Below are 13,434 nucleotides of genomic sequence, written 5' to 3' on the forward strand. Positions count from 1 at the left end.
CCTCTTTTTTTTTAAATTTTCCCAGGGTTACTTCAACAATTCAAAGCACACCTGGTAGAAGGTCTAAACAATCGACTACTATAAGCAGCAGGATAGAACAGCCAAAGACTCAACAACAGAGTGCACGTAAACATGCCAAAAACACTTCCTCAAGTGCTAGGCCCTGGATAGTGCATGACATCTTTTTGAATATTAGTAGTACTCACAGGTGCAGGAGACATAAGCTATTAAAACAGGTAAAAGACAGAAACATAGCCAAAATGATGAAACAGAAGAATTCTCCTCAAAAGATTTTAGGAAGAAATGACAGCCAGAGAATTGCTCAAAACATACATAAACAATATATCTGAACAAAAATTTAGAATAGTCATAAGACTAATAGCTGGGCTTGAAAAAAGCAAAGAAGACAGCAGAGAATCTATTGCTGCAGAGATCAAAGACCTAAGAAATAGTCATGATGAATTAAGAAATGTTGCAAATGAGATGCAATAAACTGCACAAAGTGACGGCAAGGATGGAAGAAGCAGAGGAAATAATAACTGAAATACAAGTTAAAATTATGGAAAATGATGAAGCTGAAAAAAAGAGGGGAAAGAAATTACTAAACCATGAAGGAAGAATTAGAAACCTAAGTGATTCAATGAAACAAAATATCCATATCACAGGAGTTCCAAAAGAAGAGAGAAAGAGAAAGAAGTTTTATTGGAACAAATTATAGCTGAGAACTTCCCTAATCTGGGGGAGGAAACAGATATCCAATTTCAAGAGGTACAGAGAAATACCTTCAAAATTAACAATAATAGGTCAACACCATGACATATCATAGTGAAACTGGCAAAATACAAATATAAAATGAGTATTCTGAAGCCAGCTAGGGACAAATGTGTAGCCACATAATGATGGTAGCAGACCTTTCCACTGAACTTGGCAGACCAGAAGGGGAGAAAATATTCAATGTGCTGAATATGAAAAATATGCAACCAGGAATCCTTTATCCAGCAAGACTGTCATTCAGAATAGAAGGAGAGATAAAGGCTTTCCCAGACAAACAAAAACTAAAGGAGTTCATGACCACTAAACTAGCCCTACAGGAGATCCTAAGGGGCACTCTGTGAGTGGAAAGCAGCAAAAACTAAAAAGGACCAGAGATATCACCATAAGCATGAAACCTATAGATAACACAATGATGCTAAATCGATATCTTTCAATAATAACTCTGAATGTAAATGGACTAAATGCCCCAATCAAAAGACATAGGGTATCAGAATGGATAAAAAACAAAACAAAACAGAACAAAAAACAAACAAACAAACAGACAAACAAACAAACCCACAAGATCATTCTATATGCTGCCTACAAGAGTCTCATTTTAGAACTGAGAACACCTGCAGATTGAAATTGACGGGATGGAGAACCATCTATCATGTTTCTGGATGTCAAAAGAAAGCCAGAGTAGCCATACTTATACTAGACAAACTAGATTTCAAAACAAAGACTATAACAAGAGATGAAGAGTATTATGTAATAATTAAGGGGTTTATCCATCAAGAAAAGCTAACAATTGTAAATATTTATGCCCCCATGGGAAACGCCCAAATATGTATCAATTAGTCACAAACATAAATAAATGTATAGATATATACACATATATAATGTATAGATAATAATATCATGATTGTAAGGTAGAAAATCAATAAAGAAACAATGCCTCTGAATGACATATTGGACGAAATTGGACCAGATGGACTTAACAGATATATTCGAGCTTTTCATCCAAAAGCAGCAGAATACACATTCTTCTTGAGTGCACATGGAACATTCCCCAGAATAGATTACATACTGGGTCATAAAACACCCTTCAACAAATATAAACGGATGGGCATCATACCATGCATATTTTTCAGATCACAACACTATGAAATTTGAAGTCAACCACAGGAAAATTTTGGAAAGCCCCCAAACGCATGGAGGTTAAAGAACATTGTACTAAAGAATGAATGAGTCAACCAGAAGGTTAAAGAAGAAATTAATAAATATATGGAAGAAAATGAAAATGAAAACGTGACAGTTCAAAACCTTTGGGATGCTGCCAAGGCAGTTCTAAGAGGAAAATACATTGGAATCCAGACCTCTCCCTAGAAGCAAGAAAGGTCCTAAATATAGAACCTATGTTTACACCTAAATGAACTAGAAAGATAGCAGCAGAGAAAGCCCAAAGCCAGCAGAAGAGAAATAATAAAGATTAGAGCAGAAGTAAACAATATAAAATCCAAAATCCAAAAACAAAAAACAAAAAACAAAACAGTAGAGCAGAGCAATGGATATAAGAGCTGGTTTTTGAAAGAATAAATAAAATTGATAAACCCCTAGCCAGACTTCTCAAAAAGACAGATGAACCAAGTAGATAAAATGAATGAAAGAGGAGAGATCACAACCAACACCCCAGAAATACAAACAATTAGTAGGGAATACTATGAAAAATTTTATGCCAACAAACTGGACAATCTGGAAGAAATGGGAAAATTCCTAGACACCCACACACTACCAAAACTCAAAGGGAAGAGAGAGAAAATTTGAAAAGACCCATAATCAGCCAAAAAATTGAATCGGTTCTCAAAAATTTCACAACAAATAAGAGGCCTGGGCCAGATGGCTTCCCAGAGGAATTTTACCAGACATTTAAAGCACAGTTCATACCTATTCTTCACAAGCTGTTCCAAAAGATAGAAATGGAAGGAAACCTTCTGGACTCATTTGATGAAGCCAGCAGTACCTTGACTCCCAAAACAGACAGAGACCTGACTAAAAAGGAGAATTACTGGCCAATATCCTTGATAAACATGGATAAAATAATTCTCAATAAGATACTAGTAAATTGAATTCAATAGTATATTAAAAGAATTATTCACCATGATCAAGTAGGATTCATTCCTGAGCTGCAGGGCTGGTTCAATATTTGAAAATCAATCAACGTAATACATCACATTAATAGAAGAAATGATAAGTACCATATTATACTGTCAATAGATGCAGAAAACGCATTTGACAAAATACAGCATCCTTTCTTAATAAAACCCTCAAGAAAGTCAGTATAGAAGGAACATACTTAACATTGTAAAAGCCACATATGAAAGGCCCACAGCTAATATCATCCTCAATGGAGAAAAACTGAGAGCTTTCCCCCTGAGATCAGGAACACAACAAGGATGTCTACTCTTACCTGTTGTTTAACGTAGTGTTGGAAGTCCTAGCCTCAGCAATCAGACAATATAAAGAAATAAAAGGCATCCAAACTGGCAAAGAAGAAGTCGAACTTTCACTTTTCACACATGACATGATACTCTGCATGGAAAACCCAAAGACTCTAACCCAAAAAGTGCTAGAACTGATCCATGAATTCAGCAAAGTCACAGGATATAAAATAAATGTACAGAAATTGGTTGCATTTCTATACACCAATAATGAAGCAACAGAAAGAGATATCAAGGAATCGATCCCATTTACAATTGCACAAAAAACCATAAATTAACCCAGGAAAAAACTTAACAAAAAGATTTGTATGATGAAAACTATAGAAAACTCATGAAAGAAATTGAAGACACAAAAAAATGGAAAAATATTCCATGATCATGGAATGAAAAAATATTGTTAAAATGTCAATACTACCCAAAGCAATCTATACATTCAATGCAATCCCAATCAAAATAGCACCAGCATTCTTCACAGAGCTAGAACAAACAATCCTAAAATTTGTATGGAACCACAAAAGACATCGAATAGCCACAGTAATGTTGAAAAAAAAAAAAAAGGCAAAGCAAGAGGCATCACAATCCTGGACTTCAGCCTGTATTACAAAGCTGTAATCATCAAGACAGTATGATATTTACACTAAACAGACACATAGACCAATGGAATAGAATAGAGAACCCAGAAATGGACCTACAAATATATGGCCAACTAATCGTCAACAGAACAGGAAAGAAGTTCCAATGGATAAAAGACAGTCTCTTTAGCAAATGGTGCTGGGAGAACTGGACAACAACATGCAGAAGAATGAAACTGGACCACTTTCTTTTTTATTTTTTTTAAAATTTTTTTAATGTTTATTCATCTTTGAGAGACAGAGAGAGACAGAGCATGAGCGGGGAAGGGGCATAGAGAGGGAGACACAGAATCGGAAGCAGGCTCCAGGCTCTGAGCTATCAGCACAGAGCCTGACGTGGGGCTTGAACTCACAAATTGCGAGATCATGACCTGAGCCGAAGTCGGTTGCTTAACCGACTGAGCCACCCAGGCGCCCCAAACTGGACCACTTTCTTACACCATATACAAAAATAAACTCAAAATGGATGGAAGACCTAAATGTGAGACAGGAAACCATCACAATCCTAGAGGAGAAAACAGGCATCAAACTCTTTTACCCTCACCACAGCAACTTTTTACTTGACATGTCTCCAAGCAAGGGAAACAAAAGCAAAAATGAACTGTTCAGACCTCATCAAGATAAACTGCTAGAATGGGAGAAGATATTTGCAAACGACATATCAGATGAAGGGTTAGTACCCAAAATCTATAATAAACTTACCAAACTCAACACCCAAAAAACAATCCAGTGAAGAAATTGGCAGAAAACCTGAATAGACAGTTTTCCAAAGAAGACATCCAGATGGCAAACACACATGAAAAAAATCTCAACATTGCTCCTCATCAGGGAAATACAAATTAAAACCACACTAGATACCTCACGCCGGTCTGAATGGTTAAAATTAACAACTCAGGAAACAACAGATGTTGGTGCGGATGTGGAGAAAAGGGAACCCTCTTGCAATGTTGGTGGAAATGCAAACCGGTGCAGCCACTCTGGAAAACAGTGTGGAAGTTCTTCAAAAAATTAAAAATAGAATTACCCTACAACCCAGCAATAGCAGTACTCGTAATTTATTTGAAGGATACAGGAGTGCTGATTCATAGGGGCACATGTACACCAATGTTTATAGCAGCAGTTTCAAAAGTAGCCAAATTATGGAAAGAGCCCAAACATCCATCCACTGATGAATGGATAAAGATGAGGTTTATATCTACACAATGGAATGCTACTTGGCGATGAAAGAGAATGAAATCTTGCCATTTGCAACAATGTGGATGGAACTGGAGGGAGTTATACTAAGTGAAATAAGTCAGTTAGAGAAAGACAGGTATCGTATGATTTCATTAATACGTGGAATTTGAGAAACTTATCAGAAGACCATAGGAGAAAGGAAGGAAAAATAAGTTACAGAGAGGGAAGCAAACCAGTGACTCTTAAATATAGAGAACAACCTGAGGATTGATGGATGTGGGGAGCTGGGCAAGTGGTGGAGGTGGGTGATGGGCATTGAGGAGGGCACTTGTTGGGATGAGCACTGGGCATTGTATATAAATGATGAATCTTGGGAATCTATTCCTGAAGCCAAGACTACACGGTATGTTAGTTAACTTGATAATAAATTTTTAAAAAAAGGGAATAGAAGTGCATTACATACTGTCTAGAGATATTATATGCAAAACAGATGCCCTTTATGCCCTTTGCATTATCTACTCTAGTAATAATCTTTTGTTTATTAGTAAATGTTGAATATATTCTCAAAATTTGGTTTACAAATAGATCTGAAAGATGTTTTGTGTCAATTAAAAATTACATTTCAATTTGAATACATTCCTATTATGTAGATATGATCTGAAAGTTAACTGTAGTTATAAAAACTAAAGAGGACCAAGAATTTGGGGGAAGTGTTAATTTCAGTATTCTAGACCTAACAGAAAAGGTGGGTGTAAGAAAATGATTTGAAAGAGTGCATTAGCAGATGCTGATTAAGATGCCATTTTTAGTAGAGGGTGAAGCCTGGAAGTGTAAGGAGTGGGAGAGAAAGACAAAACTACTTGTCAGGATGGACACCGGCTGGCATTCAAGGTCTGTGTGTGGGATGAACTTGGCCTAGTAATGTAGGCAGTTCACAGCCAGCAGATTAATGCAAGTTTAGAACCCTGGGCTATAATTTTATAAGATATTTTCAGACTAAAAGGGAGATTTTAAAATGAGTTGACATGATTAAGGTCCTGAAACAGTAAAGAGATTTAAGTAGTAGAGATTTCAAAGTGCTGAAAGAAGGACCAGAGACATTTTGCTGAGCCAAACAATGACATTCTGAAAGAGAATAAAATAAAGTCATAATTCACTTTTGCAATCTCACTGCAAAAAGTGTTAGCAAAAAACTTGAGGATCCTGTGCTGGGAAAAAAGAAAACTTAAATCATTTTCATGACCTGAAAAGCTTTTTAATAGAGAAAAAAGAAGAGAAAGTATAGTAAAAGTATAGATAGCAAATGAAAAGTTTTCGTAAGAGTTTAGAACAACAATATTTTTAGAAGAAAAACTTCTGAATATTTGTTAAAGTAAGCAAAAATAATTCATAATTAAAATAAGAGTCAAGGTTCATTGAATGGTCAGTGTATATATGTATTATGCACTGTACCTTAAACATATACGCATTCACTGTGTTCTTAATACAGCCTCTCAGATCTTGTCATCTGTATTTTAAAAGTGAGGAAACAAAGACAGAAATGCAAAGAAATTTCCTCACAAATGCAGTTAAAATCAGCAACGGCAAAATTAGCAAAGCTGATCAGACAAGTTTGAATCCATTCTTTAACCCTTCTAAAATAATTGCCTTTATTCTTAAAAAGTGGATGTCTTGGCATAGAAGAGATACTCATAAGCAAACATAATTTCATAAAGTCTTATGACGTAATAGCTTTGCTAAACATTTAAATATACCCTCTTATCTAATTTTATAGTTACTCAGTGAATCAGCTATGATTTTCTCAACTTCCAATGTCAGAAAGTTGTACATACACCAGAACAGAAAACCCCTGCACCGATATCCTAAGGCCAAGACAATTTCACGGGGAGGTTGATACTCCATAATTGGACCCACGCAGAAGTACAGTATGATAAACTTTATGGAGGGAAAGCCAAAATACTGAGGTACAGAGTAACAGAAAATGCCTAAGATTACAGAGTCAGCAAAATTTTCCGTAGGGAAATAATATTTTTGCTGAGACTTGAAAGATACATAGGAAATTACAGGCAAGGAGAGCAGAAAAGAGCTTGTTGATTTGGATGAAGTAAAAGAACAAGTGGCTAGAGGGCAATGAAAACGTGGAGAAAGATGAGTAGTTGAGTAAGAACTAAATAATTAGGACAACTTGACAAATGAAGGGATTTGGATTTTATTATAAACTCAATGGTAAGCAAAGAGAAGTGTTGCAGGTCTCATCTGCGATCTGTTCAATTTAATCTTTTCACTATAGGAGGAGACTTTGGTAGTAGTCCTTGAAGATGAAAAATGGATGGGTTTGTTAGGTTGAGGAAAGTTGGTAAGAGAGAAATGAGCAGATTTCGAGGCAAGGTGGACATATGATTGATTGTGCGCTAGCTGTAATAAGTAATTAAATATCAAGAATGAGCTTCAAGATTCTGGTTCATATATTTGTACTGACTTTCAGTCTTGGACATACATTGAACATATAAACCTGAAAATCACAGGAGAGGTAAGAGTCAAATATAGAATTAGGGAATTTTCTGCAGAGGAATTAAAGCCCTAGGAAAGAATGAGGTCATTTACATAGAGAAGGTAGAACGAGAAATAAAGACCTGGACTGAGCACTGACATAGTCTAAAAATAAGATGGCAGTTAAAAAGGAAGAAAGAGAAAAAGAGACAGAAAAGGAAAAATCCAAGGTATAGGAAGAATATAAGAAGAATGTGGTATCAGAAGAGAAATATAATTTTATGGTGGAGGGAAGAATTAACATCTCTAATGATGAATCAGATCCAGCAGGCAAAAAAAAAAAAAAAAAGGAATCATAATGACATTTATTGCATTTCTGAAGTTAGATCACAGTGGTGGCCATAGCAAAAACAATTTGGGAAAGAAGAAATAGGAACAAAAGCCATATTGTAGGGGGTTGAAGAATGAATTTGAAGTGTAATTTTGTGATAATACATATAGTCTGTTGTTCTGATAAATCTGACAATAAAAGCAGCAAAGATATGGCTTGATAAAAGATGTGAAAAACAAGAGAACATTTTAATTCATTTGTTTGCTTTTATTACATTGGGGAGGAAAGGATAAATAGCAGACTTGTAACTTCTTCCTCCTCATACCAGAGCTGGAGGAAGACTGGAAAAGCAGTGTGTTAATCCAAAAGGAATCTCAATGAAGGAGAAAGAGACAATTAGAAATTTTGTGCTTGAAGGAGTCAGGCTTCTCCAAAAATGAAAACTTAATCTGTGCTCCTGTCTCCTTTGTATCCTTTGAATCTTAGCGCATTAGGTAAGACCCAGGGTTTCTGTAAGCATTCCTCAACCATTCAGCCTCTGTGTTAACACATAAATGGTAATTAAGGCCCAGAGAAGTTAATAATGGGATTTAAGGTAGACTAGGTCATAGTGTGTTTGGAATAATATTGAAATCTAAGATTTTCTAATCCAAAGCAATCCATTTTAACAAATATTCTGTAGTTTTTTCTGATAGCCCAGAATGAATGAATGAATGAATGAATGAAGAGTATGGCCTAATAACGACATATTTATTCACTTGAATATTTAGATAGCCCACTTAGAAAAGGATTTGTGAGGAGTTACATTTATTTCTTACATTTTTTAAATGTTTATTTTTTTTGAAAGAGAGACAGAGACAGAGAGGGAGCAGGGGAGGGGAAGAGAGAGAGACATGTAATCCTAAGTAGACTTCAGGCTCCAGGCTGTCAGCACAGAGCCCAACAGGGAACTGGAACTCACCAACTGTGAGATCACGACCTGAGTCGAAGCCTGACGCTTAGCCAGCTGTGCCATCTAGGTGCCCGGAGGAGGTACATTTTAAATAAATATCCAAAATATGAAAGACAGCGCATATTACCCAAAATATAAATGAAATTGGAATTAGAGAAAATAATATAAACTTTTATCAACTGAAAAATATTTTGGACTAGGAATTTTGATCACATGGTATTTTAGCTTAGTTAGGAAAACAAACATGAAAAATGACTGTATTTCAGATACCTGACTCAGTACATATTACCAAAAGTGTTAACTTGGAAAAAAAAAAGAGTGGTATATCCTGAACTTGAATAATTTGAAATAAATCCATATTCTGAACAGGAGAAGAGGGTCTAGACAATACACAAATCAAACTTTGTTGCATTTCTCATACTACCTGATAAGGATCTATACATTATAAATACCTGATATCTGCTTGTCAAATGTAAGACTCCAAGTGAAAAACAAAAATGATAAAAGATGTGAAAGACAAATTGGAGTTTGAAGGTTATGTTATAAACCCTCTTAATTGACTGAAGAAATTAAAAGTTATTTGAATAAATATAATCATAATTATTATCTGTTGTTAGAATATGTCTTAAATCTGCATGACTAAATAGATCGATGAAAAAAAATCTGGCAACAATTGAGGGAAAATTACTAAGTTACACAGAATAAATGTTGAATTTGATATAAAGATACAAGTAATTATTATATTAAAACTAATATATGCTTAATGACCATTACTTTTCAAAAACAGGTAGAAAATGTAATTTAACTGTATCTTGTTGATTTAAGTAGAGTGTGCTGTTACTACCTAACTTATACAGACATGAACACCAACTGTAATTCAAATATGAATCCATGCACAGATTATACTGAGAAATAACAGTTTTCATCACAAATTTCTTATTGAACTGAAGTGAGATAAGTATATCACTGGTGATGAATTTAAAACATAATAATTTGCTAACTTTTAGAGCTTAAAATAACATTATGTCATTTTGTGAATTCATATGAATAAAAATATCAAAAATGAAAGAGCTGCATAAATGTGTGGAAAATATAAAATAATTATTTATTTTATTAAAATGATGAGGTATTGGGTCACCTGGGTGGCTGAGTCTGTTAAGGGTCTGACTCTTGATTTTTTGGCTCAGGTCATGATCTCACAGTTCATGAGATGGAGCTCCATGTAAGGTTTTGTGCTGACAGCAGGGGGCCAGCTTGGGATTCTCTCTCTCTCTCTCTCTCTCTGCCCCTTCCCTGCTCACTTTCTCTCTCAAAATAAATAAATAAGCTTAAAAAAATGATGAGGCACTGATTAGTAAGAGCTGATGGAATTCCTGGAGAAAGATATGGAGATGGAGAAAAGTAAGGGTAAGGAAGTCTTAGAGTAAATTCCTGAATGTTTGAATATTTTGTGAAATTATCTTCTTCCTAAACTGCACCAAGCAGTGATTAAGAAATGTGACACTGATATCCTTGGAGTAAGGAAGAGGTTTCTCTCCTCAAAGGAGGGAACAGCAATACAATCATAAAGTCTCCCATAGTGCCTTTGTTCATAATGGGTACTTTGTCATTTTTGTTTTTGTCTGGTTACCTCAATTATTTTATTTTTCAGCTATTTCATTAATTCTACATAAACATGGATTTAAATTGTTATAAATTAAAAATAATTAGAACCTCCTATTAAAGTCTTAATAAATAGAATTTATCATATTGTTATAATCATCTATGGTACTTTATCAATGTCTTGATTTTTTTAGATTAGTGTAGTTCTTCATAATATATATTTGAAACAAAGCTATCATTAATTTTTTTTTGTTGTTGTTGTTGTTGTTGTTGTCTTTCACAACCTTTTTATTCTTCTTTCCTCACACTTAGGAAATCTGATTACCAATTTTTACTACCAATGAAAAATAACTGATGTGATTTGTGTATAAGTACTTTGTGTCAAATAAAATGCATGTATACAGTATCAGCTGTCATCTTAATCGTTTTTAAAAACATGATACTCTCAGAAAAAAAAATTTAAAAACACCCTCTCGAACTTATTTTAACTAATGAGGTATAAAAGAATAAATGATTATTCCTTTCCTTCATTTTTATTTTTATATTACATAAAAGTTATCATAGACACATTTACTTTCCACTCAATTTTTAGTTGACACATAATTCTTATTTTAAGTCAGTGCATCCAAACCCAATACTTCAAAAACCATGACTGCAAATTAGCTTTGCCTCAGAAGCCACACGAGAATCAACAAAACAGAACACCAGGGTATCAAGGTAAATGCTTTCCAAAAAGCTGAATAAGGGAGAACAGAACAGAAGGTGGGCTTAAGAAATGTTTCAAGAGCTTACAAGCTCCCTTTGGGGGCAATGAGATGTAGTCATAGGCAGAAGAAACCTACAAAACATCACAGTGTGCAAACAATTAGAGACAGATTCTGTGCAAAGAGAAGCAAGGTGTTATCCATAAGGCCACAGAGCTGTAGATAATGGGATTCCCACCAGGAATGGCTAAGGCAAAACACCACAGAGTCATGTAATAGCACTTTCAGATACATACACATCTTTTCGGAAAATACTACTATTAGCTAACATTTTCAGCTAACAGGCTCAAAAATCACATAAAAATATAAGGTTCTGAAGCAAAAACTCAAATTTAGTAGGTGAGCAAAAAACTCACCTACTTTCTAATGATTTATAATTAGCTGTTGAGAAATGAAGGCTACACATTTACTGATTATGACTTATGTCCACTCTATGTAAAACAACTCAGAGTTCCTATTCTTGGATTATGTTTCCAATGCATTAAAAGTAAATCATACTTACAGACTTTAAATATTTTTGCACACAATCCACTAAAATATGTATTTTGAGGCTCTGATTTCACTCAAAAAATATATGCATTCTTTTTATCTATAGGAATAATTGGAAGCAATGTGAACTCAAATGACTATGCATAATATTCTGTAATGCAAAGATGGACAAAGAGTTAACTTTTAAAAATGAAATGACCAACATATAATATCAAAACATTGTAATGCAAACCCTAGATCAATATGGCCAATAAAGAAATGGTAGAAACAAACACTAGGTAGACAGCCTGTCACATAGAGCTTAAATTCCAACAAACTCCTTTGTAATAGCAAATAATAAAGTTATTTTTGTAGAATTCTAGTTATTCAAATGAATCTCAATAATCATTTATTTAGCTTGTCATCTTATATAATGAGTATGATAGTGATAATTATTCAAAATTCAATTTTTAGAATGCATATGTTCCTATTACTGCTGAAAGTTGATTATATTATCTGATTCTAAGTATTTCTAAGTATTTGATCACGTATTTCACAAAACTCAAGTACACATTTTAATATACTACAATGATATATGTATTAGTATGAAATCTTCCTGATACACACATAAACTAAAACCCAAATATATAATTTTTTGAAAAGCACTTAAATAATTACTTTGATAAAATTATGTAAAGGACTGCTGTCCCTACTTCCTATCATTACTTATGTCTGTGTAGAAGCGAATCACAACAGTTTTAATGAATACAACTGTATAGTCACTTATCCATACTTCTAAAAATAGTGACTCCCCAAAGCACTGAAACATAGTTTTTAATCTTCAGCTTAACCTAACCCAGTATGTGTCCCAATTCATGATTATTTAATACTTCATGTTAATAGTATGAATTTAGCTGCCAGGATGCTTGCCCTCTTGTTTTTACTATTTAACTAGTCACTCCTTCCCTGTTTTCTTTACTTGTTTTTGTTGTTGTTTTGTTTTGTTTTCCTTTCCTTTCTTTCCTTTTTCTCCTTTTACCATTGGAATGTATCAGGGCTCAATCTTTGGTCCTAGGTCCCTTTTATCCACACTCGCTTTTCGCTGGTGTCTTTTATTCTCATGCTTCATATTCTGGCTTTATGACAAATGATTCTCAAACTCATTTCTCCAGACAAGATGGATCTCCCTCAAAATTAGATTTTATAGCTCCATTTGTAGTCATGTCTACTTTGACTTTCTTACCTGTTCTAATTTTTTTCGAAGCTTTTATCACCTATTCTTATAAAACAATTTATTCATTTATTATATGTATTAGTTTTTGTGTGCCAGCCACAGTGATTCCAAGTTGCATTAGGTAAGGTATCATTGTTTTGTTCACTGATAAGTATCAAAAGCCAAGAAGGGTGCCTAACACATCTTGAATGCTTAATAAATATGTGTTGAATGTATAAAAAATAAATGATTGAATATAATTGCCATATATTCTTTTCCATTCATTCAAAAAATATTTATTAAGGAGCCACTATAAACTGGACATCATATTACGCTTTGGAGATACAGTCATAAACAATATCAACCTGTACTATGGAGATTGTTTCTTAATGGTTCAAACAGACATTAATCAAATGATCACACCAATCAGTACAAAGGTACAATGTATAATTTTTAAGTAGAGGTATACAGTGCTTTAAAAATATGGGGAACATTTGTTAAGGCAAATGGGGACCAATCTATGTACAGGCATACTTTGTTTATTGCACTTCACTT

Source organism: Neofelis nebulosa, chromosome 3 (assembly GCF_028018385.1).
Source record: "Neofelis nebulosa isolate mNeoNeb1 chromosome 3, mNeoNeb1.pri, whole genome shotgun sequence".
NCBI classification, from domain to species: domain Eukaryota; kingdom Metazoa; phylum Chordata; class Mammalia; order Carnivora; family Felidae; genus Neofelis; species Neofelis nebulosa.